Source organism: Astatotilapia calliptera, chromosome 18, assembly GCF_900246225.1.
Source record: "Astatotilapia calliptera chromosome 18, fAstCal1.2, whole genome shotgun sequence".
NCBI classification, from domain to species: Eukaryota; Metazoa; Chordata; class Actinopteri; order Cichliformes; family Cichlidae; genus Astatotilapia; species Astatotilapia calliptera.
The window spans coordinates 18,645,302-18,670,720 of NC_039319.1; the positions used below are offsets into that span (position 1 = coordinate 18,645,302).

General features: G+C 40.2%; 1 non-coding gene across 1 annotated transcript; it reads left to right on the forward strand.

The window, feature by feature from the left end:
• Nucleotides 1-15,904: 15,904 nt before the first annotated feature.
• Nucleotides 15,905-15,987, forward strand: trnal-uaa (transfer RNA leucine (anticodon UAA)). Its single transcript has one exon. It is a non-coding gene; the product is annotated as a tRNA-Leu (tRNA).
• The last annotated feature ends 9,432 nt before the right edge of the window (nucleotides 15,988-25,419 follow it).

The window sequence follows — 25,419 nt, forward strand, 5'->3', positions numbered from 1 at the left end:
ATGAGCTCACTAAATATGGGTGCTGATTATTTGCTTCTTTCTCACTGCTTGTTAAAACAATTCGGTGACTTTTGATTGAATGTTTCATACACGAGTCATGTTTTCCACCCAAAAAAATATGAAAGGTTATGTGAGAATAAATCATAATATGAAATGTATAGAAATGGATAGTTGAACCCTAATCATGTATGTAGAAGATCTGAATGTACAACACGGTGAACCTTGAAGCAGATGGTCTACAGCAGCAGACCAAACCAGGTGCCACTTCTGTCAGCTGTGAACAGAAAACTGAGACTACAATATTCACAGGTTCACCAAAATTGAACAAAAGATTGGAATAACATTGCCTCATCGTATGAGTCTCGAATTCTGCTGCAACATTTAGATGATAAAGTCACAATTTGGGGTAAACCACAATAAAGCATGCATCCCTCTTGCCTTGTATGCCTGCCATGTAACAGTTCAGGCTGCTGGTGGTGGTGGTGAAATGGTTTGGGGGACATCGTTTGCACACACTGGGTCCCTTATGGACAGTTGAACCTTGTTTAAACATCACAGCCTACCTGAGTATTGCTGTTGGCTTAGTTGCAGCATACCCATCTTCTATGACTGCTTCCAGGAAGATAACACCTGTCACAAAGCTCAATTCACCTCAAACTGGTTTCTTGAACATGACAATGCTCTCAGTGTACTCAAATGGCTTCCACAGGCACCAGATCTCAATTCAATAGAGCCTCTTTGAGACATCATGGATGTTTAGCACACGAATCTGCACCAACTATGTGATACTATCAAGTCTGTATGGACCAGAATCTCAGAGGAATGTTTCCAGCAGCTTGCTAAATCTGTGCCATTGAGAATTAAAACAGTTCTGAGGAAGAAAAAAAAAAAAAAACGGGTCCAGCCAAATACTGCCTAATCAAATGCACTTAATAAAGTGGTCATTGAGTGTATATAACCCAAGCCAAGCTCACTGACCTCAGTGCTGTGTGTATGCACCCATTTGCCTCCAAGTTTCCATGGATTTCAGTGCACTTCTCTGATGACATACTGCTTTATTGTGATTATTGATGGAAAATATGCACTGTGCAATAAAACCACTGGCCTGAAACTCCTGATTTAACATTGGACCTGTGACAAGTTACAGCTGCAAAATTAGCTTGTAATGCTGCTCTTGCATTAGCTACTCTTGGTCTTAACTGATAAAATAAATGTAGTTACATAGTTAAATACCAATACCAGCCTTTCCGTAATGCTTTGCCTACTCTTTAATCTTTTAGTTCTGTCTTATTTTCCCTGAATACTAACCTCACGACTCAGCACTTGCGTGGGAGACATGGCAATGGGCCACTGATATCTCTGCTCATACAGATTGACCCTAACAACTGTTTGTCAGACTCGTCATACGCACATACGTATCTGCATACACACAAGTGTGTGCATTTTGGCTCTAAAGAACCGCAGGTGCTGTACTTTAATGTGTTTATACACACAGGGAAACTAGACAATAGTATGCTAATTTCAAGTCTCCGCACCTTATTTTTCCCTGCAAATCACAGACAGATGTGCTTATACAAGAAGAAAGTGTGTTATAGTAAATTAATACCCACATGCACACATGCACAGTGGTGAAACACAAAGAAAAACAGACAATGTAAATGTCTGCATGTGCCCAAAGTCATTTTCTCTCACTGCTTTGGATCTGCAGTTGAATTTACATTCACACGTTACGCCACATGGTTTCAATACAATGAGGTATGCATGCCGAGAAATGCCTCGATTTAACAGGAATTCCTTCAGGACTATATCACTTCAGTGAGGAATGTTGTTTTTGTCATGCTATTCATGAGTTTTAGCATGACTGCCAGAAGGATGGAGCTCAGCCAGGCAAATTTTTCTCCCCTCGGTATTCGGTTGCCATGGCTCAGAGCTCCTACAGACCCAAAACAGAGGATGAGAAACATGTTCTTTTCAGTGTGTGTGTGTGTGTGTGTGGTTGGATCTGTGAATGTACAGCTCTGTTTATTTATCAGCCTGCTTTCCAAATAGTTCATGAAACATCTTGCATACTTGAGGCCTCTGTGCCTTTGTAGGCAAGTCAATATCTGACATGGAGAAGAGAAAAAGTTTGCGAGAAACATTTTATGCCTGGGAATGTCAAATTCTGGCACTGCTGCAGGTTTTCCATCTTAATTTTTACAGTGTAAGTAATGTTTTTACTTGAGGTTTACTAACACACCATCCTCCTGGGGGTGGGTGCAAGCCACATAAAAGACCACATGGAAGAAACTGATAAAACATTCAAAGAGCTTTTCAGTCCAGGGGGGGAAAAAAACACCTTCTCGCCACTAGGTGGATCCCACCTGTTTTTGAGGCTTTGTACGGGAACATAATTCTCACCGCAGCATGATAGCAGGAAGTAGGCTATTTTCTCCCACAAAACAATGTTTGAGCTTGTAGCGAAGTGGGGACTGCCGAGATTTGATCTTAGGCTAAGGCACCATTTCCCCATACAAGTGATAACATTACAGCAAAAATAGATTTCAGATGGAGATACTCTATTGTTGATTCTATTTATGTCACAGCTGTAACTGTTGGTGACTTGTAAAATCAGCATTACGAAAGGTGCATGGTGAGTTTGTGAAACATTTTCTGCTGTTTCAGACACTGAAAATACCACAGGCCACCGAACTCAAGAAATATTCATGCCCAAAATTTAAATAACAGGATTACATGTAAATTTTCCATGTAATTTAAGAAATCTGCTAAGAAGTCATATTTTTGTGTAAAATCACACAGATGTTTGGTGTGTCTGTTATCTACTGAGTAGTGTTGTGTTATAATGGTCTGATTGTGTCTCATCTCCTGTGTTGCATCATATCTCTTCTCAAGTTTTACATACCGTTTTTCTTGCTTCACGGCATTCCTATATGACGTCTAATGAGGAGGAGAGGTCACAGACGTTATCTGGAGTATTAGTAATGTGTTGTTTAAGGCTTAGGTCATGGCCTTATTATGTCTGCTTCTCAAAAACCTCAAACACTGGACCATTGTTTCGCTATTGGTAGCAAGCTAAACAAATATTAAAGATGTTTCTTTATTCTAAGCCGCTGTAATTGTGTCACTGTTTCATCACACTTGTATGGGAATGTTTTAGCGTTTATTTGGCGAGACTGGATGTTTCTCAGATGAGAGTTTTACGTTTTTGAAAGTGGTTGAGCAATGATTACAAAAACAAATAGGCGCAAGAATCGTGTCTACACCCACTTTTCTGTGTCAGTCAGTGTGAAGTCAAAAGGTTAAATTGTCTAAACACACGCATCCTGTTACAACTACGTTCATCACAGGCCAGGAATTCTTTGGAAAAATATGATAAGTGAAATTCCCACGCTTTGGGCATCCTCTCTCTTTGGACAAGTTAAAGTTGTGGGCAGCTTTCCAGCGTGTGTCCCTGCTGGGCCATGGCAGTCCAGGTCTAAAGAGCTGAAGCCTCTGCGACTTCCAGTCATGACCCTTCGCTCTTTGTTCGCACTATTGTTATGGGCAGGAAATTGCAAGGGGCCCTGCTCAGGTTTGGCATGAAACTTCGGAGCAGAATGTGCTACTTCTTTAAAACCCTGAGTAACAGCAGCACCACTGCGAATAAAAGAAACCATTTTAACACACTGAGTAATGAGCAACCTTTTAAATGACTAAACTAAGATTGTATAACGATGACCCATGTGAATGTGGGTCATAGTTGTTTATATAGACCTAAACACCCATAGTTTATCTTCTGATAGGTGTTAACTTCCCCACAGGCATTTTTATTTACAATCTCAAACGCTCATTGTCTTTCATTTGTATGGACTGCTAGGACTGTAAGCTCTGCCCTCTGATTACTGATTTTCTGCCTCACTGACCACTTCATTAGGTAAAACTTGCTAGTACCAAGTTGAGCCCCCTGTCTCTTTCAGAACTGTCTTCAGTCTACATGCACAGATTCAACAAAGAAACATTCCTCAGAGATTTTGGTCCATATTTACATTATAACATCACACAGTTTTTCCAGCTGCACATCAATGATAAGAATCTCCTGTTACACCACATCCCAAAGGTGCTGTATTGGATTGAGATCTGGTGACTGTGGAGGCCATTTGAGTACAATGAAATCATTGTCATGTTCAAGAAACCAGTTTGAGCCTTGAGACATGGTGAACTTTCCTGCTGGAAGCAGCTGTCAGAAGGTAGCCACACTGTGGTCATAAAGGGAGGAGAACAATACTCAGGTAGTGGTAATGGGGCACAATATGTGTGCCACACATTACCCCACCAGCAGGCTAAATTGTTGATGCAAAGCAGGACGTATTCAAGCTTGGCCAAAACCCTACCACCTGAATTTGAATGTAAGAACAAAAGTTTTAACACTCATCATATCAGGCAATGTTTTTTGATCTTTCATTGTCAGTTTTAAGAACATAAACTGTTGCCTCAAACTCTTATTTTTTAGCCATTCTGTACTTAAGTAAGAGTAAAGATACTAGTGTTGAAAAGTACTCAAGTAAAAGTGAAAAAGTACAGTCTCTGAAATGTACTCAAAGAAAGTTAAAAGCAGCTTTTTGGAGGACATGTCTACTAGCTATTGTTGTGCAAAGCTAACTGAGCCTTGTGATATATTAATGTATTAATGTAATAATAAAATAGTATCAGTAGATGGGAATAATAAAAAATAATTACTCAGGTTGAATCATTTAGTAGAACAGCAGAGCAGAGAAGAAGTAGGACAATTAAAAAAAAACGAAGCTCTATTTTCTTTGCCACTAAACAGGAAAATGTGTACAGTCAGGGGTTACAGTGGGATTCGGTGGGTGGGGGAACTCTAAAACCAGTTTTAATGGCTCAGCCTGAGGAAAAGAACTAACAATGATTTCTATTGAGAGCTCTTAATGTATCAGTTGTGATCAGCTGCTCTTCTTTACAGATTTATACATCTGAATTTAACAAGGTGTAAGCAGATGTTTCATGAGTTCGCCTGTTTATGCTGTCTTATACTAGACAGCCATTGCGTAACAGTCACACACACTGATGTTTACTTTAAATCCATTACAACACAGCAAAGTATGTGAGTATTTTTCATGCAACATAAATCTACCTCAGTTTGCCAAAATGTCACAGTGGACATAGATGGCTTCTTTCACTCCTCTTTCAAACCATCTGTTTGTTGTGCTGTTTGTTGTGCCATGCGCTTGTGAAGTGGCTGACAGCCACTTCACAAGCGCATGGCACAACACAGAAGAGCCACCTCCACAGGACAAGACTCAGCAGTCCATCTGCATCTTAAGGATAAAGGACACTCTTTCGAGGATGCCAATGTTCACATTTTGGACAGAGAGGACAGATGGTTTGAAAGAGGAGTGAAAGAAGCCATCTATGTCCACTGTGAGCGACCATCTTTGAACAGAGGCGGGGGTTTACGACACCAACTCTCTGCCATCTATAATCCAGTTTTGAGTTCCCTTCCCAGACGCCTTAACGCCCACTCACATCCTGGGCCATCTGACCTCAGGAATTCGCATGATAAGGTGGGGCCAGGTTTCACAATGAACACACCCGAAACTCTGGCTGATTGGGACCCACGCCCAGTTTCCCACCTTGGCTCAGGCGATTAGAGGATCATCAGGGGGTCCTTTTGTCCCTCTGTGGGGGGTCACTCCCACTAGGTTTATATCTGGGACTCTCCACCATTTGACCTTAGAACTGAAGAAGCTTCTCGGATGAGAGGTGAAACGTCTTCAAGCAACTTAAAGAAGTCCAGACGCTTTTCTTTGCAAGCTCCTTTGACTACGATGACCTGGATGACTGAGAACCTTCACAGACAACAATGTTGCAACTTTGTGCGGGAGCAGGACGGGAAGAAAACACTATCAGCAGCACCAGAGAGGAGGAAGACATAGTGTGGGAACACAGGACCTGCACTTTCAACACTTTTATTAGGCCTGGGTCCAGTGGACCCGAACACCTTGTATGTAATGTAAATGCGTGGGGGGAGGTACAGTATGAGGTCATTGAAAATTAGTTCGGATTTATGTTCTTCACAGAAAATAAGCCAAAGCCAATGAATTTCTGGTTGAAAAAATAATTAATTGTTTAATTTTTCTTTTGAGAAAAACTGAAAACGGGTTTCACAGACCCGAACACCATACAAGGGTTAAATCTAACCTCATTTCCTCCTGTCCTGTCTTTCTTATCTTTCTCCATCTCTGAGTGAAGTTAGCGTCTTTCTTTTCTCTCCCTCTTCCTCCCTTCTCTCTTCTCTTCAGCGAGATGCTGAAGTAAAATAAGAAAAAGAAAAAAGACAACACGAACCACTTTAACCCCTGACTTTAGCAAAGGCTTGTGCCTCATTGATCTCTTTTTTTTAAATATGACATCCTCTGGTGATTAAAACACGAACAGGACTGCCTTTCATGTGTTACTGTTCAGACTTAAATCAGTTTAATGTTTGAAGGCCTGTGGGTTAAACCAAAAGTAACAAGCCTGTTTTGAAAATGTAGAAAGTACAGATATTTGTTTAGAGAGTAAAAGTAAAAAATAGTCAGGAAAAAAATATTCAAGTAAATTACAGTACAATATTCTACTTAAGTGCCACAACAAAGTATTTGTACTTCTTTACTTCCCACCTCTGGCTTTCAGAGAGCCTCTTCTGCATACCTCGACTGTAAAAAGTGGTTGTTTGAGTTACGATTGCCTTCCAATTAGCTCAAAACAGTTTGGCTATTGTCTCCTTATCTCTGGCATCAACGAGGTATTTTTACTCAGGGAACTGCTGCTCACTGGATATTTTCTACTTTTCAGATATTGTTTTGAACCGCCGAGATGAATGTGTGGGAAAATCCCAGTAGATCAGCAGTTTGTCAAATACTCAAATCTGGCACCAATAGCCATGCCACATTCAGTATCACTCAAACCACCTTTCTTCCTCATACTCATTCTCAGTTTAAACTTCAGCAGGTTGTTGTAACGATGTCTACATGCCTAAATGCATTGAGGTTCTTCCATGTGAATGATTGATTACATATCTGCACTAACAATCTGTTGAACAGGTGTACCTAATAAAGTGGCCAGTGATCGCAGTGTTCACACATATATTAAACAAGTTAAATATTGTCCTTTCTTTGGTTAAATCTAAAGCCGAGGGTCTAGTTTTCACCACATATGAGCTAGTTAAAGAGAGAAAAGACTTCCCTTTTCTTCACTGAAATGTAATCCTTCACTCTCTACTGTGTTTTGCACACAGGGAAAAATGTCTGATTTATGACTGCATAAAGCAGAAGGTTCTAATAAAAAGTTATACATGTATTTAAATGCACAACAGCTGGGTAGCTATAAGACTAGCACTCAAGAGATATGACAGTAATGGAGGGAGAAGTCAATTACATTTGCAACTGTGGTTGAGTTTTTCTCTTCATGATTTTGATCCTGTAAGCGGTAAGGCTGTTATGTGGAGCTTGTTTGTGGACTACATGGGCTTTTGTAAGTGTGGATAATCATTTTTAGATGGCTGACCTTTTTTTAAAAAGTGGTGCTGCACTTCATTTCCACAGGCGAATCAGATCGATAACAGAGTAACAGAAATGATATTTTTCTGTTATAGAAACTCTTCTTTCAAAATGCGGCTCTTACATTAACCACAACGAAACCAATGACTGTTCGTTGGTGGCTTCAGGGGCTTTGTGTTCATTTAAAACTTGTTCTTCCTCTACTCCACACTGGTTTTGCAGGAAGTTCTTTTTTCCCACAATTTCCAAGTGCTTGTTCATAGGGAACTGTTAATGACAATCTGTCCAGCATGTACTCCACCTGTCACAGGCCCCCTGGGACCCTGAATTGGATGAGCGATGGATGAATGGATGGATTAAAAAATGTCTGCATGAACCAGCTAAAACACTAAATTGCAATTTACATGTTTCATTACCAATAATAACCCAATAATATTATTTAAGTATTAATAATACTCACACTAAATCAATACTTAATCAACTCTAACACTGTGGATCTACAAAATAACACGACTGTCTAAATTCATTTAAGATACCAGTGGCACAACTTGCAACCTGACAGGTTTCAGTCCTCTGTGTGATATCATAAGTAGTTTATTATGTGAAAAACTTCACGAGTACTTACTATACATCTGTTTGATTAGAGTAAATATAAATGTTTTCTGTTACTTCAACTTCTCTGATCTTGGTCTCAGTCCAACATTCCCGTGTTGCATAAGAGCAGTCTAAAGTCAAAAAGTCTTATTTGTTTTCTGATATTCTCTGAGGTAAATCACAGCACGATATCACACACACACACACACACACACACGCACGCACGCACGCACACACACACACAAGCAGCTGTATCACATGCCTCTCCAATTTTGCCAAAATAAATTTGCCTCTTTCTCCCTCCTGACATGAAGTTTCCACTCTTAGTTAAATGTCACGGCCACTTTTCCTTCCTGCTTTGAGTGATGCTCAAGCTGTAACCTAATAGTGGTTTTAAGTCAGAAACAATGATTTCTTTGCCCTTTTTTCTTCACTGAAACAATGCCATTTCTTTTTTCCTGTGCACAAAGCAGATAACATGCTGAGCAACCACGACACACAAGAATTAAAACTGACATGCTTCTGGGCGTCCAGCTATTTTTACTTATTGTCTCACTAATTTGAAGCGGTTTGCAGCAATTTATTAAAATTCATGAAGTCAGTATGTGTGGTTGAATCTCATCTCTGTCTCGCTTGTTCTGTTTAGAGTAGTATGGTCAGCTCTGAAAACATCTGAACCCTTGGTTAGGATGAAGAAAACTTCTCAAACTGTTGCTTTTCCTCTGCGTGTCCCCTGAGGAGGCCAGATAATGATATGCTGGTGGGGCAGATTGCAGGGTTTCCATCGGTCTGGAACTGTAAACACAGCGGAGAAGGCTCGTTAGGACATTCCAGAAATGTCCTCAACTGGGGATTCTTGGAAGAGCGCTTCGGCTGTTTGCATTCTTGCTTTGGGACAGCAGTGCTAACAGAGTCTCCTGTGATCACTAACTCCTCCTGAGTGAGAATTATATGGGGGAGAAAGAAGGGGAACAGATGCTGGGCATTCCTCTGCACACTGTGAGCTGGCCATTGGTGACACGTGCTGCACCCAGTGAAAAATGTTTGCTGTTAATGTTTGCTCTTATTTTTTTGCTCGTGTGAGTGTTGTGGATGAAAATAATATCTATTGAACTTGTTTAAAAATATTCATGGCCTGACTTCTTTTAATTAAAAGCACTGATGACATGAGCACTCACTTTGGGTGAAAAGGGGGTGATGTTTTGTCTCATTTATACTAAAAGATGTCCCTCAGCTCCTCCAGCTAGTGCAACTTGCTAATAAGCTGATCCTTTTACCTATACACAACAAGAATTGAGTCACCTGTTGCTTAGTAAGATACCACTGGGAAGTCTCAAGCTGAGCATTTTTGCCATCCCATGGGTTTCAATCTGGGTGCTACAAGCGAGGAGGCCATTGTAATAGCTGGGTCTAGAACAGGGGTCTCCAACTCCAGGCCTCGAGGGCCGGTGTCCTGCAGGTTTTAGATCTCACCCTGGGTCTACACAACTGAATCAAATGATTAGTTCATTACCAGGCTTCTGGAGAACTGCAAGACACGTTGAGGAGGTAATTGAGCCATTTGAATCAGCTGTGTTGGATCAAGGACACATCTAAAAACTGCAGGACACCAGCCCTCAAGGCCTGGAGTTGGAGACCCCTGGTCTAGAAGTACACTAGTGTCTGATTGGATCTAAGTGTTGTACATTTCACAATCACTGGACCAGTCCATGGATACACAACATTACTTTTCACTAACTACACTTTGGACCTACCTTCAGCAGAAAGTTTAACAGGAGTGATTATTTATGTGTTTAGTGCACAGAGACACCTTTGTCCCTGCTTAAGAAACTGAGGGCTATCTACCAATCAGAAGGATGGTTGTTCAATCCCTAACTCCTCCAGTTTGCATGTTGCTGTACCTTTGAGCAAGATACAGATCCCTGAAGTGCCCCCAGAGTGTTCGTCTGAGTATATGAATGTTAGTTTAGATGCTTAAGCACAGAATAAAAACACTCAACTTGTCAATCACAAGGCAAGCCAGTGATAAAGCATGCACAGTTTATCATCCATTCTGAGTAGTGGCAGGCATATCTTCTTCTTTAGGGGTCGCCACAGCAGATCATCTATCTCCATCTTACCGTATCCATGGCATCTTCCTGCATGCCCTGATTCACTACATAGTCAACATCTTTCATCTATCAACTATCCCCCCTCTGTACATTCACCTTGGCTCTCTAAGTTTGTTTCCTTTACCAGTCATGAGCCCTACATTCACATAGTCACCACACTCACCTCCACAGTCCTGCCTTTCCTTCTCTCTCTCTTCTTCCTTTGTCCTACACCAGCAGAAGGAGTTTTCATTAGCACCCTGTTAGCCAACAGCACCACAGCTGGTCATTGTTAACCTGACCTCCAGCAGATTCAGTATGAAATCTCATTCTTGATGATCAGCTTGTTTGATTTGGCAAAGATTTTATGCTGGATCCCCTTCCTGATGCAGTCTTCCCCGTTTATCTGTCCCGCTTGGGAACTGCAAGTACACCGGAGTACACCGGCTTATCAGCCCCCCTGGCTGGATTAATAATGGCTGCACACTGTAATTACAAAGTATCTTTGGTTACTATATCCATAATCTGACATAATCATTTATGTCTTTCTCATCATTAATTTGAATAGATGTTTCAAAACAGCTGCCTGGACGTGTTACTGAGCTCTTGGTGAGACCTGCCAATAGAAGGGCTATCAGGAGATTAGAGAGCAGCGCTGCAGGATTTACCAATGCCACAAAGGACTAGAGATGTAATCTAAATCGCTACATGAGAAATTGAGAGAAAGCCACAGTTCCTTTGTTTTGTTTATGGTTCACAACTTTACATTTTTGGTTCAGCACACTGAAAAACTCCATTATAAAGCATGAGTCAAGCGTAAGTGAGTAAAATACACATAGTCTGCTGCAAACTTGTAAACACAGCAGAACATTTCGGAGTTAAAAAGCAAGTGAATATTGATCCTAAACTCGCAGTGCTGTGAGAAAATCACGTTATGTTTACAGTTCACTCTGCTGCCTTCACGTTTAGAAAATATAAATTCCCGTAAAACCTCTGGGATAAAAAGGCTTATCTAAAGAATTTCAAAGTTAGATTTACGTGATTTTCCCCAAACTTGAACAAACTATAATTACAGACACCAGTTTTTAAATGTCTGCAACAGGGAGAGCTCCCAGGCCTCCAAAAAAGCCCTTTAGGAGTTGAAACAAGGTCATCACAACACAAACATAATCTCAGTGTCATATGGCACATTTGGAGAAAATGGCATTATAAGTTAAAGGTCTTGTTCCAAGTAAATTCAAGCAAGCGCAGCTGGTTGGAGGTTTAAAGAAGCAGACATATTTGAGACTCATTCTAAAGGATCATTCACAATTAGGTGTTATATAGTAAATGTTAGTGATTCTTACAGCTAAGTAATCACCTGGTTCGGTCTTATAAACTGAAACACGGAGGAATGACGTTTTCTCCAAAGTAAAGCAACGTGAATGTAAGCTAGGATTCGATTAAAAAGTCTGTTTTTGTTCAAATGATTAAGCCCACATCGCTGAAAGACTTGGTAAATATGTACATAATGGAGACAGACGTAATAACGTTCAATCAGCCTGACAAACATGTTACAGATTGTACCTTCTTTTTTTTTTTGAGAGAGAGAGAGTATAAACTACACAGTGCAAGCACAGCTGATGCTCACAGCTTTGTCTATCTGGGTCAATGCACAGTATGACAAGTTTAAATAGAGTCAAAAATTTTCCATTGCATATTTCTGACCAGTTAAATTCATCACAGGAGGAGATATTTCCCCCCCTTCGCTTCTCCATTCAGCCTTAAAAATAGACTTTCTGTGCAAAATAAGACAATGGTCTTCTTTTTGTCAACACAATACAGCCTCTGTGTGTCAGCAGACACGTCCAGGCCTGGAGTTGCTACCATTAACATATCTGACAGCTGAATCATCATCACTTACTGGTAGTAATGCCAAAGCTGAAAGTCATCACGAAGATAATGGATGATACTGTTAGAAATTCTTTGATTTGCAAACAAGCTACCACAGAGGGAGTTAACTCCTTGAAAAATCTTTATGATATGTGTTAACAGTGAAGGCGTGATAACTGTTTCCTTATCTCTTTAATGGAAGTTGTAATAACACAACATTCCTATCAGTTCCTAAAATCATGAAGTACCATCCAAAACAACTTCAGATAGATTATCTTTTACTCCCCATCCAATTTTGGTTTTATGTGTTTATTTTTATAAACCAAATTAGGTCTTATTTCCCTTCTGACACGCGTTTAAACATTAAACCTCTAAAAGAAAATATTTCTCATTTTGTGGAATAAATGCTAAAATATGGATAAGACATATATTATGCTAAGGTTTATTCTAGCACTTAACAAATAGATGTAAAAAAAAACACAAGTTAAAACTATAAGAAAACAACAACAACAATAATAATAATAAGTATAATTATCATGTAATACTCTGAAAAATACTCTGAAACTATTAAATCGTGTTTTTAAACCACAAACTAATAAAGTATGCCAAAGGTATTCAGTGAGAGACAAAGTTGGTAGCGTAATGTCTAATATTACCCAATATGCAGTGAAGTGTTGCACAATACTGAATAAACTCCACATTTATTGCACAATTCGTTTGTGCCAGTTGTAAGAATATGAAGAGCACGTAAACGGACATGATATATCTGCACTGAGAAGAAAAGCATTAAGCCTCAGACACCTGCCGTGTCAATTTATACCATGTTTTATGCTGGGAAACCATACTCCATAAATACCTCCATTTTCTGTCTATTAACCAAATGACTTTTCCAATTCAGGGTCGTGTAGGGGCGGAGCCTATCCCAGCTGTCATGAGGTTAGAGGTGGTGTACACCCTGGTGGTCTGTTGAGCACAGGGCTGAAAGACTGTCAAGCACTGATGATCACATTTCCATCTAGGACCAATTTTGAATTCTTAGTAAACCCAATGTGAACGTCTTTGGACTGTGAGAAGAAGCACAGGTCCACACAAAAGGCCGGGCTTGTTCTTTATGTGGAGCTGCAGCAATAATCACTTCACCACAGTGCCGCCACCTATGGTAAATGGCCTGCATTTGTATAGCGCTTTTCTAGTCCATAGGACCCCAAAGCGCTTTACACTACATTCAGTCATTCACCCATTCACACACACTGGCGATAGCAAGCTACATTGTAGCCTGTCAGTGCCCTGGGGCGCACTGACAGAGGCGAGGCTGCCGGACACTGGTGCCACCGGGCCCTCTGACCACCACCAGTAGGCAAACACGGGGTTAGTATCTTGCCCAAGGATATTTGGCATGCAGCCAGGATGCAGCCTGGGATCAAACCACCGACCTTCTGATTAGTGGCTGACCTGCTCTGCCACCTGAGCTACAGCCACCCCTATGAATACCTGCTCTGCTTAACTTAGAGCTAAGGGCTCAAATAAAGCTTCCTATCACTCCATCACACCCAATGCTTTTCACACTGCTAAGCCAGTCCATCATCTACCTGCTCATCCTCTCTTTTCACCCCTTACTGAACCCTTGCACACACACACCCCCTCTCAGCATCCCCAGCCTGCATTCCCCTCATTGCTTCTCGACCATGGAAAGCCCCTGGTACATTTTCAGAGCTGCTGAGCTTGTACACAGACACAGAGCCCTCTCTCTCTCTTTCCACGGTGCTGCTGGCCAAAGCCAGCCATCAGATCACATGCTATCTGCAGCCTCAGCAGCAGAGGAACGCAGCTATTTGCTGGGGGCACACATGCTGAGGCTTGAAATGAATGACTGGCATTCTGGTGACCTCCCAGGATGGCAGTGGCCTGGTGGGGTGGAAGACTGTTTTAGGATGGGATGTCATGGCTTGTTGCAGTGTCATTCGTCTGTGGCAGGCGTGCTGTCTCTGGGGCAGAAGGCTGCAAAATATTTTCACATCTTAAAAGGGCATCTTGGGCTCAAAGCGTAACAATGATCAGTCTGATTCACTTTCACCCTGAAGATGGTGATGACTGGACCTAAATGGATCTATTTTGTGGCTTTTTTTTAGTTTGAGGCTGAACCCTGTAATAAAACTCAAACATCAGTCACTAAACAAAATGATCTATGGCAGGCTCCCTTTGTTGTAAAACTTCATGACCAGATTTAAACACTTGACTTATCAGGATTTAGTCAAGTACCAGAAAATACAGTTAACTTATGAGAAGCTTATATCTTTCAGTGCCTCAAAGATAAGTGAAAAAAGAGAAGTAGGAAAAATAAGGGGATGGGAAACATCATTACAGCAAGCATGTTCTTTGTTTCGGATCAAAATATCACAATAGTTTCATTTTGCCTTTAGGACGTAGAAAGCAAAACAGAAGGCTGTATGTGGTATCCATGCATTCTGCAGTATCTGACACCTTTGGCTGGTATTACTGATAAGCCTTCTTGCATCTGTGACTGCAAATTTCTGTGCAGACCACAACACACTGTCCTGCTTCTTGCTGTTCATGGAATTATTTGGACCTGCAGTTCCTCTTCTCATAATACATCTCTTTTCATTTTTGAATTCTAGCATAGACAGTCACAGAGCAAAGTACAATTCACAAGAAGACCTCTCAGATATCAGCAGAAAAATGTGGATTTTCCAGTTTTGCAGACAGAACTCGGAGAGTTGGGTGCCTGTGCTCTCTTTGAGAAGTCACTCGAACATGGATGGCAGTTGGAGGCAGTTATAGCATTTATAGCAAGCTTAAAATGCTAAAATAAATAAACAGATTTCCATTCAAAATACATAAATAAATGGAATAGATGTGAGCACAACTTGCTATAAATTATTCAGATGAACAATAGCAGCTGGGACTAAGTTGTGTTTTTGTAACACTGCAAACCTCTGTGCAGAGCGAAGGGAAACTTAAATTCCCCAAACAAGGGGTGTGAGCCATTGTTTAAGATGAAGTTGGCCATCTACTTCAAGAATCTGATATACAGAGATTCTAGGTTAAGCTGCGATTTACTCATCAGCTTCCCTGACCAGGTCGCAGTTTACATCAGTTTGTTCCTGTCCTTTTAAGATAGACTGCTGCACAATGACACCAAAGAAAAAGATAAAACTGATTCAATACAACATCTATAAAACAGTGTCATAATTACCTTTTTAATGTAAAAGGAGGGCAGTTTCTGCAAGCACAACAAACACTGATAACCCTCTCTGCATACTGCATACTGAATACTGCATACTGAATTTTGACACAGTTTGAGTCAAAATTCAATCTTGAATCAATAATAGGGGCGATCGTGGCTCAAGAGTTGGGAGTTCGCCTTGTAATCGGAAGGTTGCCGGTTCGAGCCCCGGTTTGGACAGTCTCGGTTGTTGTGTCCTTGGGCAAGACACTTCACCCGTTGCCTACTGGTGGTGGTCAGAGGGCCCGGTGGCGCCAGTGTCCGGCAGCCTCGCCTCTGTCAGTGCGCCCCAGGGTGGCTGTGGCTACAATGTAGCTTGCCATCACCAGTGTGTGAATGTGTGCGTGAATGGGTGGATGACTGGATATGTAAAGCGCTTTGGGGTCCTTAGGGACTAGTAAAGCGCTATATAAATACAGGCCATTTACCATTTACCAATAGTCCCAAGATACGTAAAGTGTAAGATCGTACACGTTCCACAGTTTGAGCCTTGACGTTTGTAGCGTCGGGTGTGCTGGTATTGCAGGCCGTGTATATAATAATTGTACATGAGCAGCAAGCTATCCATCAGGGTGGCCGAGTGGTTAAGGCGTTGGACTTAAGATCCAATGGACAACAGTCCTCGTGGGTTAAAACCCCACTCCTGGTAGAATGTAACCAATCTTTGAATGAGTTTCATCTGTGTAAGGGTGCTTTTGCTCCATTATCACCTCTTACTTCGGTGCTGCTTTTCTGCATTTAATTCAGAACCACAGTGTTGCGGTGGTGTTTCCTCACAGAAAGAAAGTCCAAAGTTCAAATTCACCACCAGACCGAGGACTTCCTGTGGGGAGTTTGAATGTTCTCACTGTGTAATCTGGCTTCCTCCCACACTCCAAAAATATGCAGTTAGTGGGGTTAGGTTAATTGGTGACTCTAGATTGGCTATAGGTGTGAATGTGAGTGCAAACGGTCGTCTGTCTCTCTGTGTTAGCTTGTCTGACAGCAATTTAACTGTTTATTAGCCTTTTGTAATTTCACTGAAATTAAATGATGAACGATGGCGTACAAAAAGTCTTGACCCAGATATCTGCTCGATACACTGGAAGCATCAAAATACAGGCCATTTCTCTGGAGACTAAATCAGGATACCAGTAAATGGGTTAGATGCATATCAGAGTGTTATCTATCTTCTTCCTGAATTTTTCCTAAATTTGGAACTATTTATTTATGATTTTGGACCATCTACCTGATTTATTTTAGCAAGCACTGTGCCAGATATGGCTGCACTACACATCTGTTTTGACATCTCTTCATACTGTATCCCCAGTGATTCATATATGTAGTCTGTTTGCTATAAATGCCTGGAAATTCCCTTCAGTGCCATCCAACTTGCAGCAACATGCTGAGCTTCTTCCCTTTAAACAGATAGGCAACCAGTTTTTATTATCTCTACTATCAATCTAAACAGGTGTCAAACAGGAATGATGTTATATGTTGCTTGCCTGTTTACTTCGACATAATTTCATCAGTAAACTAAACTCCTAACATTGGAATTTGAGGTGTTGCGACATACAAAAACTGGGAAACTTATCATCAGCACTTTCCTGAGAACAGGATGCTACTTGAATGCAGCACACCTTCTTTTTGTCTCTTGTGTAATGTGTGAATCAGGAAGCCATGCCACTCCAACACTATCGCTTACATTCCCCACCAATCCTGACATATCAGGTGACCTTGTCAGCTATTCCGTCTTATTCTTTCCCACGAATCTAACAGTGCAACATGCATCCTGTCTTATCCAGTCCTTTAAACTCTCTGTCTGCCTGATACAGCCATCAAAGACTTATATGATCTGAGTCCAAAGATATGAATATGCTTGAGGGAACAAAAAGAAAGTGATAATGATGCAGAGATAGACATAGAGTCAAGCATCTTGTTGCACAGGCTTCAGATAAACTACAACACTAATCTCTCTGTCTGTGTTGATATGGCCTCTTTTTAAAACTATGACAACTTCATTCGATAAAATATCTTTTAAAATGACCTCCAACTGCAGTTTAGAATAAAGCAGATAAAAAAGTCTTTAAATAGAATGTGATAAAGACCATTTCATGCCTGTTAGCTATAGCTTTTTGCAGGATTAATTTGTCTACTTAGGTTCTTGATGTGCTTAAAGAGCCATAGGACCATCACCAATGGTGATTTCCATTTTCAGTTAATCAAGTGATTATATCTAGATTAAAAGATTACCTCAGTATAAGATTAGTTAAAGAAAATAATCCCACTGCGGTCTGCTGTTGCTCAGACATTGGAGAAAGTGGTTTTCATTCGGAGGTGAGAACTGGGATGAGTCACAACAAATGAGAAGGTTTAATCCCACCTCTTATCACACAAACTGTTGACAAGGTGGATTTTTTTCTTCTTGACAGTCTGAACCATTTGGTGCATCTCAAATTACAAACTTCCATATTTACACTTTCTATTTTGAGTGCGTACTGTAATTGTGTTCAGACTGGCAAGTGCAGCTACATGCCGTGTACTACAAGTATCTCTGTGGGGTAGTCATAACATGCAAGCAGTAACACTGTACACTGTACACTTATCACCCTTATCTTGAGCTAGCAACAAGCTAGCACAAGGTGTTATGCTGCCATTAGCAATGCTAGCTGGCAAATAGTAACAGATTTTAGGAGTCAATATCACTTGTATTGTGTTTTTGTTTAGTTTTTATGCACATTAAACTGTTTTCAATGTATAAAACATTAATGTGAGTGGTCACACACTCTTACAATCCATAAGTGTTTGGAAATATCATGGTAGCTAGAGCAACAATGGTCAAATATTGTGACTGCTGCTTGTGGCATGTGCTCAGTTTCACTTGGGACAGCACTATTCTGTCCAGTTACTACTCAAGTAATGACAGTGTTCAGAGTGTACCACGTGGAAGTGTTTTAGCATAACTATCTAAATAAAACGGGATTTCTAACCCTTCCTGATATTTAACCTGTGCACACAGCTCAATAAAGTATGAGAAACATCAGCTCTGACTTTTTTTTGTCTGTTTTATTTCACAATGTTTTATAGAAGTCTGAAGTCAGTTATTAGGATGGTTGAAAAGTTCAAGTCAGTGTGGTATCCACCGCATTTATCTCAACATATAACTCATCATCTTTAATGGCATACTAATACCAGAATTTCTTGGGTTTATAGCCATCAAGTTAGGTAAATTAACAGTACTTTGAACAAAGTTTTATAGTGTTACAGTGCAAGCAGCCTGGGACGTTGCAGACCACTGAATCCTGCACACAAACAAAAAAAGCCACATGATCCTTGGGGTTCTTGTAAAAAGAAAAGTACCATAATGTTGTTCCACCATGCAATACCACCTGGAAAGCATCTGATCGGTATCTTAATTTTTCATCATGACAATGATCCCAAACATGTTGCTAATGAAGTAAATGCATAACTGGATTTTTTTTTTTTTTTTAAAAAGCAAACAAACAAATAAAAACACACAACAGAACACTATCACATGGGGATTGGCTTCCCCAGAGCCTGGAGCGTAGCTATTTTGAACCTCAACATTAGCTTTGAATATCCTTCAAGAAACCTGGAGAACTATTCCTGAAGAATACTTACAGAAATTAAAGAAAGTTTGGCTAAGAGAGTTCAGGCTCCAGTGAAGAATAAAGTTGGCCTTAACAAGTATTAGCTGTTAAGCTTGTGAGAATTGCCATTTTTGCCTTTTGTATGTTTTAAGCTCTCTTAGACAAATTCTGTTACCATGCATTAATGGAAAAGCATACAAAAGATACAAAATTATGTAATTAACAACCTGATTCATTATTTTCTGCTGCATCTAGTTTCCATTTTCCTAGCAGAAAGTAGAAAATGATCTGTGGCTCAAGATTTTTGCACAGCAGTCTTTCAAAAACACAAACACATGCTAATTAAGTCTTTTTAAAATGAGTTTCTGGGTCATACATCAGAGCAGGATGTGCTTACTGCTGTTTAGGAAGTTTGGACATGCTTGATAAAAAACAGGAAACAGAAAATCCAAGCTATGCAAGTTTACATGAGTGGCAAACTCATTGTATCCATGACAATTTCAAAACTGACAGTGTTTTGAGAAGCAAACTGAACTTTCAAACAGGAACAAGCCCAGAGTTATTTTCAGCACTGTAGCCAGGCTGACAAACAGTCAGAGCTTCTTTGACCTTAACTAGCTATGAACTTGTGAAATTCTTTACAAATAACATTTTAACCTGTCTTTGTCTCCTCACCCACATTTTAAGTGTTTCCCACAGCAATTTTAACCACTATACCTATTGGTATTTACTTAAAGTATTTTTACCATTAATTAAGGTTTCAATTTCTAATATAATCAACCTATATTTAATAACATGCTATGCACGACAAGCTTTTGAGGTGGCAGTAACTAGACCGTAGTTACAAAGTCATGACTTGATTCGGTTGCCAGTTAATTAGAGACTTATTTCTAACCTTCTCTTGATTTAAAAAAATCTTTAAAGAGAAGCTGTCATACAGTTACCTGATCATCTGCAGAGGAATGATTTATTTCAAGAGCTTCAGTCAGGAGTCAGAGCTCATCGCTGCACAGAAACAGCATTACTGAAGGGTATGAATGAACTTGCCAATGCCTCTGACTGTGGACTCATCTCTGTGCTTGTCCTGCTAGACCTCAGTGCAGCACTAGTGACTGGTAACCACAATATTCAATTTAAAGATTAGATCACACCATTGAAAAGATCTGCATTGCAGTGGTTTAAACCAGCGGTCTCCAACCCCCAAGCCACGGACCGGTACGGGTCTGTGAGTCGTTTGGTACTGGGCCACGAGAGTTGAGGATCGGGTGTGAAATGTATAGTTTTCAGGGTTTTTATCATTTTTCATCGTTTTTATCGTTAACTCAGTTTCCCTGGGTCTTTTCCCATGTGTAATGAATAAAACTTCTTTATTGTGGTACCAGTACTGGTTTTATTTTGTTGTATTTATCCACGAAACCTTAAAGGCTGGTCCATGAAAATATTGTCAAACATAAACCGGTCTATGGCGCAAAAAAGGACCGCTGGTTTAAACCATATCTATTTAGTAGACTCCAATTTGTTTATGTAAATGAAAATTCACACGCAAAACTTACTCATTGAGTTTCACAGTTTCAATACACATGCCTCTCTTAGGCAACACTATTAGAAAACATTGCATAAATTTACATTTCTATGCAGATGATACCCAAGTTTATCCCTAAAGTCAGATGATACAAATAAATTAGCTAAACTGCAGAAATGAATTAAGCCATAAAGACCTAGATGACCTTTAGGTTCATGCTTCCAAATTCAAATAAAACTGAAGTTATTGTACTTGTTCCTAAAAATCTTAAAAACATTGTGTCTAAACAGATATCTACTTTAGATGGCATTACCTTGGCCTTGAGTAACACTCTGAGGAATCTTGGAGTTAGATTTAAATAGGATGTGCCCTTTATATGTGCATATGAAGCAAACATGTAGGACTGCTTTCATTCATCAGTGATGCTGAATGTCTAATGCATTCGTAATGCTAAGTTGTTTCTTGATCCACTGAATGTTTCTTCTTCACTGATCAATTTTCACTCTGTGTTTATACACCACTACTGTATTTAATCATTAGCCATTATTAAACTATCTCTGTCTGTCCCATCATAGTTTTAATTTGGTCCCATCTTTCTCTTCACCCCAAACCTGTCATGGTAGATGGCTGCCTCTCCCTGTGCCTGCCGCTGTCAAAAGCTTTTTCCTGTTAAAAGGGAGGTTTTTCCCTTCCCATTGTTCTTGCTCATAGAAATTGTGTGATTGTTGTAGTTTCTTTACTGTAGGGTCTTTACCTTATGTTATAAAAAACATGGAGGCAATTGTTGTGACTTAATACTGTATAAATAATGAATTGAAGGTTGAATTGTCTGTTAAATAGCGTCAAATTGTTACTATAATAAGTAAATACACTACTATATACTGTTCTGTTATAAGATCTGCTTTTCCATCATTTCTTCAGTGTTTATTTTACTTTAACATTGTTTAAATCTTTGAATTTATTTATTTTATTTATCTCTTTTTAGAAAAGCTCATGAAGCAATTAGATTATCCAGCAAAAATAAAGGTGTGTGTACCTTTAAGGACTCCCCCACAGAGGTTTGCCTTCCTGCTGCTCTCCTTTTCACAAAGAGATTTTTATACTCTCTTTAACACATGCCTAAGATGAGTAAATTTAGACTCAGACTGTTTCATTTGTGCAACTGGTAGTTTGACTAGTCTCACTGTTGCCTCATTTGTGCTCATGTTTCCACGAAAACCACAAGAGGAATATGAGTTTACTGTAAATAGCAACAACACAATTGTGTTTCATTTTACTGGGTGTTCTCGGATAGTCTTCAGTGCCACTCTTCTTTTCACAAACAAGGAATAACTCATGAAATATAAGTTTTGTCTGGTTCGGGGTTTCAGCGCCTACAGGCAGACAGACACTGAGGAATTTTTGTGGCAGGCCACTTTAGATGTTCATCTCCTGTAATGACTTTTTGAAAACATCCATAATTGTCAAAGGGTCAGCCTCACATTCCTCAGCAAGTTCACAGGAAGTGTGCTACAATAGGGGACAAAATGACCAGAGGCGTTGTCCACCAGCAGACACACACATGCTGACACACAGGGAGGGAGCAGAGGAAGTAGTGAGGTGGTGTTAAATGACTTGAGCGGGCTTTTAAATAGGTGGAGACTATGCTGCTTCACAGTGTGGATCTGAAGGTGGAAATGCTAACATGTTGCACTTTGCTGACCAGTTGGCTCCATGTGAGTGCCGCCCACAGAGACACAATGTCTGCGTGTTCTTTCTTTTTTCTTCTTTACCAATATGTATGCTCATGTCCACAGCATGAGGCAATGTGTGTGTTTAATTAAGGAGGTAGGACAAAGACCATCAATAGAAACTCATCCAACCTATAGATTTTTAGGTCTAATTAGATCATTTGCCTGAGGTCAGTGGCCACACACTGGTCGACAGTAAATTACTCATGACTGTTGTGCTATGATTGCACAGATTTCTTCATCAATTCACTCGCAGTTTGCAATTGTTTTTTCTTTTTGATGGGGATTTTGGTGGGAAAATATGGACTATAGAGAGGCAGGATAGCATCTGTTGCACTCTGCGCCTGCTGCTTGGAGATATGAATCGCCTGTTATGACTAAAATGTCTGCTATTTAAAGGCCCCATAATAAAAGCCAGAGTCATGTCTAAAGTCCTCAATATAGCAGCCGTTAGGCCCTAGCAGGTAATAAATAGTAGCTCAGGCTTGTCTTTTGGCTCTGACAGAAATAAAGCCTGCCATAAAGATTTGCTTTCTCCCTCGAGGCGGAAAGCGTATCCCTTTAAGGAAACAAACATGGATGCTCCAGGCCTGTAACAGACACATTTTAAATTTGTATCGTGGTCAGGTCTATCCCAGCTTTCTCAGGCCTGTCTTAGTGGTAATGTTCAGATTTGGACTGTAAAGCTGTGCCACTGCATGGCATCCTCCGGGCTTTTGCTTGCACGATGTTGGGTACAACGAGTCATTATGTTTGTAGTAGTGGGGCTACAAAGACTCGGGATTCCAGGGGACAGCTGTCCCACACATGTACCACACAGGCACACGCACACATTTAAGGCATGTAACAGCTTCAAAACATGTGCACCAGCAGAGTTTTTATCAGAATCAGAATCAGAAAGGGTTTTATTGCCAAATGTTGAGCAGGTTTACAACATTAGGAAATTGTCAGCCCATGGTGGCCTGTAGTGAATACCAGGAGCCTAGATTTCTACAGCCCAGAGATAAAAGGTTTTCAGGAGACCAATTTTAGGAGATTTCATTGTATTTCACAGTGCAATGTTTTAGACTATTTCATTTTTACACAAAGATTTCATAAATAGCTCTAGTTATTATTCATGTGAAGCAGTTGCAATAAGCTACGCTTTGGTCTAGTAAAAAGTTAAAGTAGAAGTAGGAAAGTCAGTGTGTTAATAATAAAAACTCAAGGTAAAGCTTTATTTTGACAGCAGGCCTTTTACAAATTTCCAACAAGAATTATGCAAAGGAATTAATAAAAATTAACTGCTATTTTTTCTTTTTTTTTTTTGCAAATGCACAGTGTTTACACAGCAAACCTCCAAATGACCCCTCGATGAGCATTTTTTATTTAAGATTGATGAAGCACTTCCTCCCCCCACCACTACATTTATTTTTCAGTTGGGACGCGTGTCAAAAGCAGATAAACACATTTGAAACCAAAATTTAATTTAACATAGAAAACTCACAAAGTTTCAGATGTTAGAACTGAACAGCCATCCATTTCCTTCTGACTATCCAGCTCAGGTTCAAGGTTGGGGCTGTCACAGGGAGAAAAGTGGTGCTTATCATGGACAGGTTACCAATCTGTCACAGACCTAACACATAGAGACAGACACCTATAGTTGCCAGTTAACCTAACCTTATGCACATCTTTGAACTGTGCAGTATACAGAGTAAGCCCACATGCAAACATCACACAGAAAGGCCCAGGCTGGATCAGAACCCAGGACCTTTGTGCAGTGATTGCAGCAACAATGGTAACCACTGCACCACCACCACGGTGTCTCGCTTAAATAAAAACTTTGAGCCTGGCATGGCTGTTGGCTGGTCTGAGTATTTCAGGAACTAGTGATCTACTGGGATTTCCCCCCACAACCATCTCTAAGGTTTACACGGAATGGTCTGAAAAAGAGAACATATCCAGTGAGCAGCACGTCTCTGCGTGAAAATGCCTTGTTGACCCAACAGGTAAAACAGTGATTCAAACAATCATTAGCTTACAACCAAGATATGTAGAAGAGCATCTCTGAACTCACAGCACAGCAAACCTTAAAGTAGATGGGCTACAGCAGCAGAAGACCACACTGGGTGCCCATCTACTGATGACCTCTTCCAGCAGCACAGTGCACCATGTCACAAAGCTCAAATCATCGCAAACGTGTTTCTTGAACATGACAGTGACTTCACTGTACTCAAATGGCCTCCACAATCAGTAGATCTCAATCGTTTGGGATTCATTGGAACCCGAGATTCACATCAAATGTGCATCAACATGGACCAAAATATCTCAGGAATGTTTCCAGCACCTTGTTGAATCTGTGCCACGTAGAATTAAAGCAGCTCTCACCGCAAGCAAGGGTTCGATCACATGCTATCAAGGTGTAACTCATGAAGTTCATATAGCTTTTGTGCTTCCACTCAGATGATGTCTTCAGGCCTTGCTTATTTCAGCAAAACAATGCCAAATGACACTGAGGATGTTTTCCAACATGGCTCCCTAATAAAACAGCCTGGCCTGACAGGAATCTGGGTCTGACACCCATTGAGAACATCTGGCATATTATGAAGTGAAAAAAATAAAAATGTAATCAAGTCAGAGTGGTTACAGTTCATTTTCAAAACTAGAGCTCTGTGGAATTCCTGAATGCTTAAAAGGTGCTGTTAAATAATTAGGTGATATAATAAAGTGGCAAACATACATGCATACTCTGAAGTGCTACTGGCATCAAATTCAGCTTGACAACAAATTTAACATAAAAAGCAATAACAAGTCTCAATTTAAACAATTCAAATGATTTCTTTTTACTATTTTAAATAGACCATCCCAGCTGTTTTCAGAAGCAGAGTTGCACATGCATCACCAACGATTACAAGAAACATAAAATTATTATAATTATAGATTTCTATACGTTCAGGTGGCCTTCTGAGTATGTGCGTTAATTATGCATGCTGTTAATGGTGCAGTACATGCAGTGCAGTATGTTTTTAATTGAACTAAAGTGAATGATTCGCATACTTTTGCATCACTGAAGGAGTTTATCACTTCATAACTGCTGCTGTTTATCAAGTAACTCACAGTTTAGTGAAACAAAATGCTCATTCCTTTCCTATACTTCTCTTCCTTTCCTCGTTGGTAATAATAAAGCGCACTGCAGCTTCCCTCCTCCCTCCTCCCGTGTGGTTTTTACGCTTTTGATCCCCGAGGGACCTCGCGTTTTG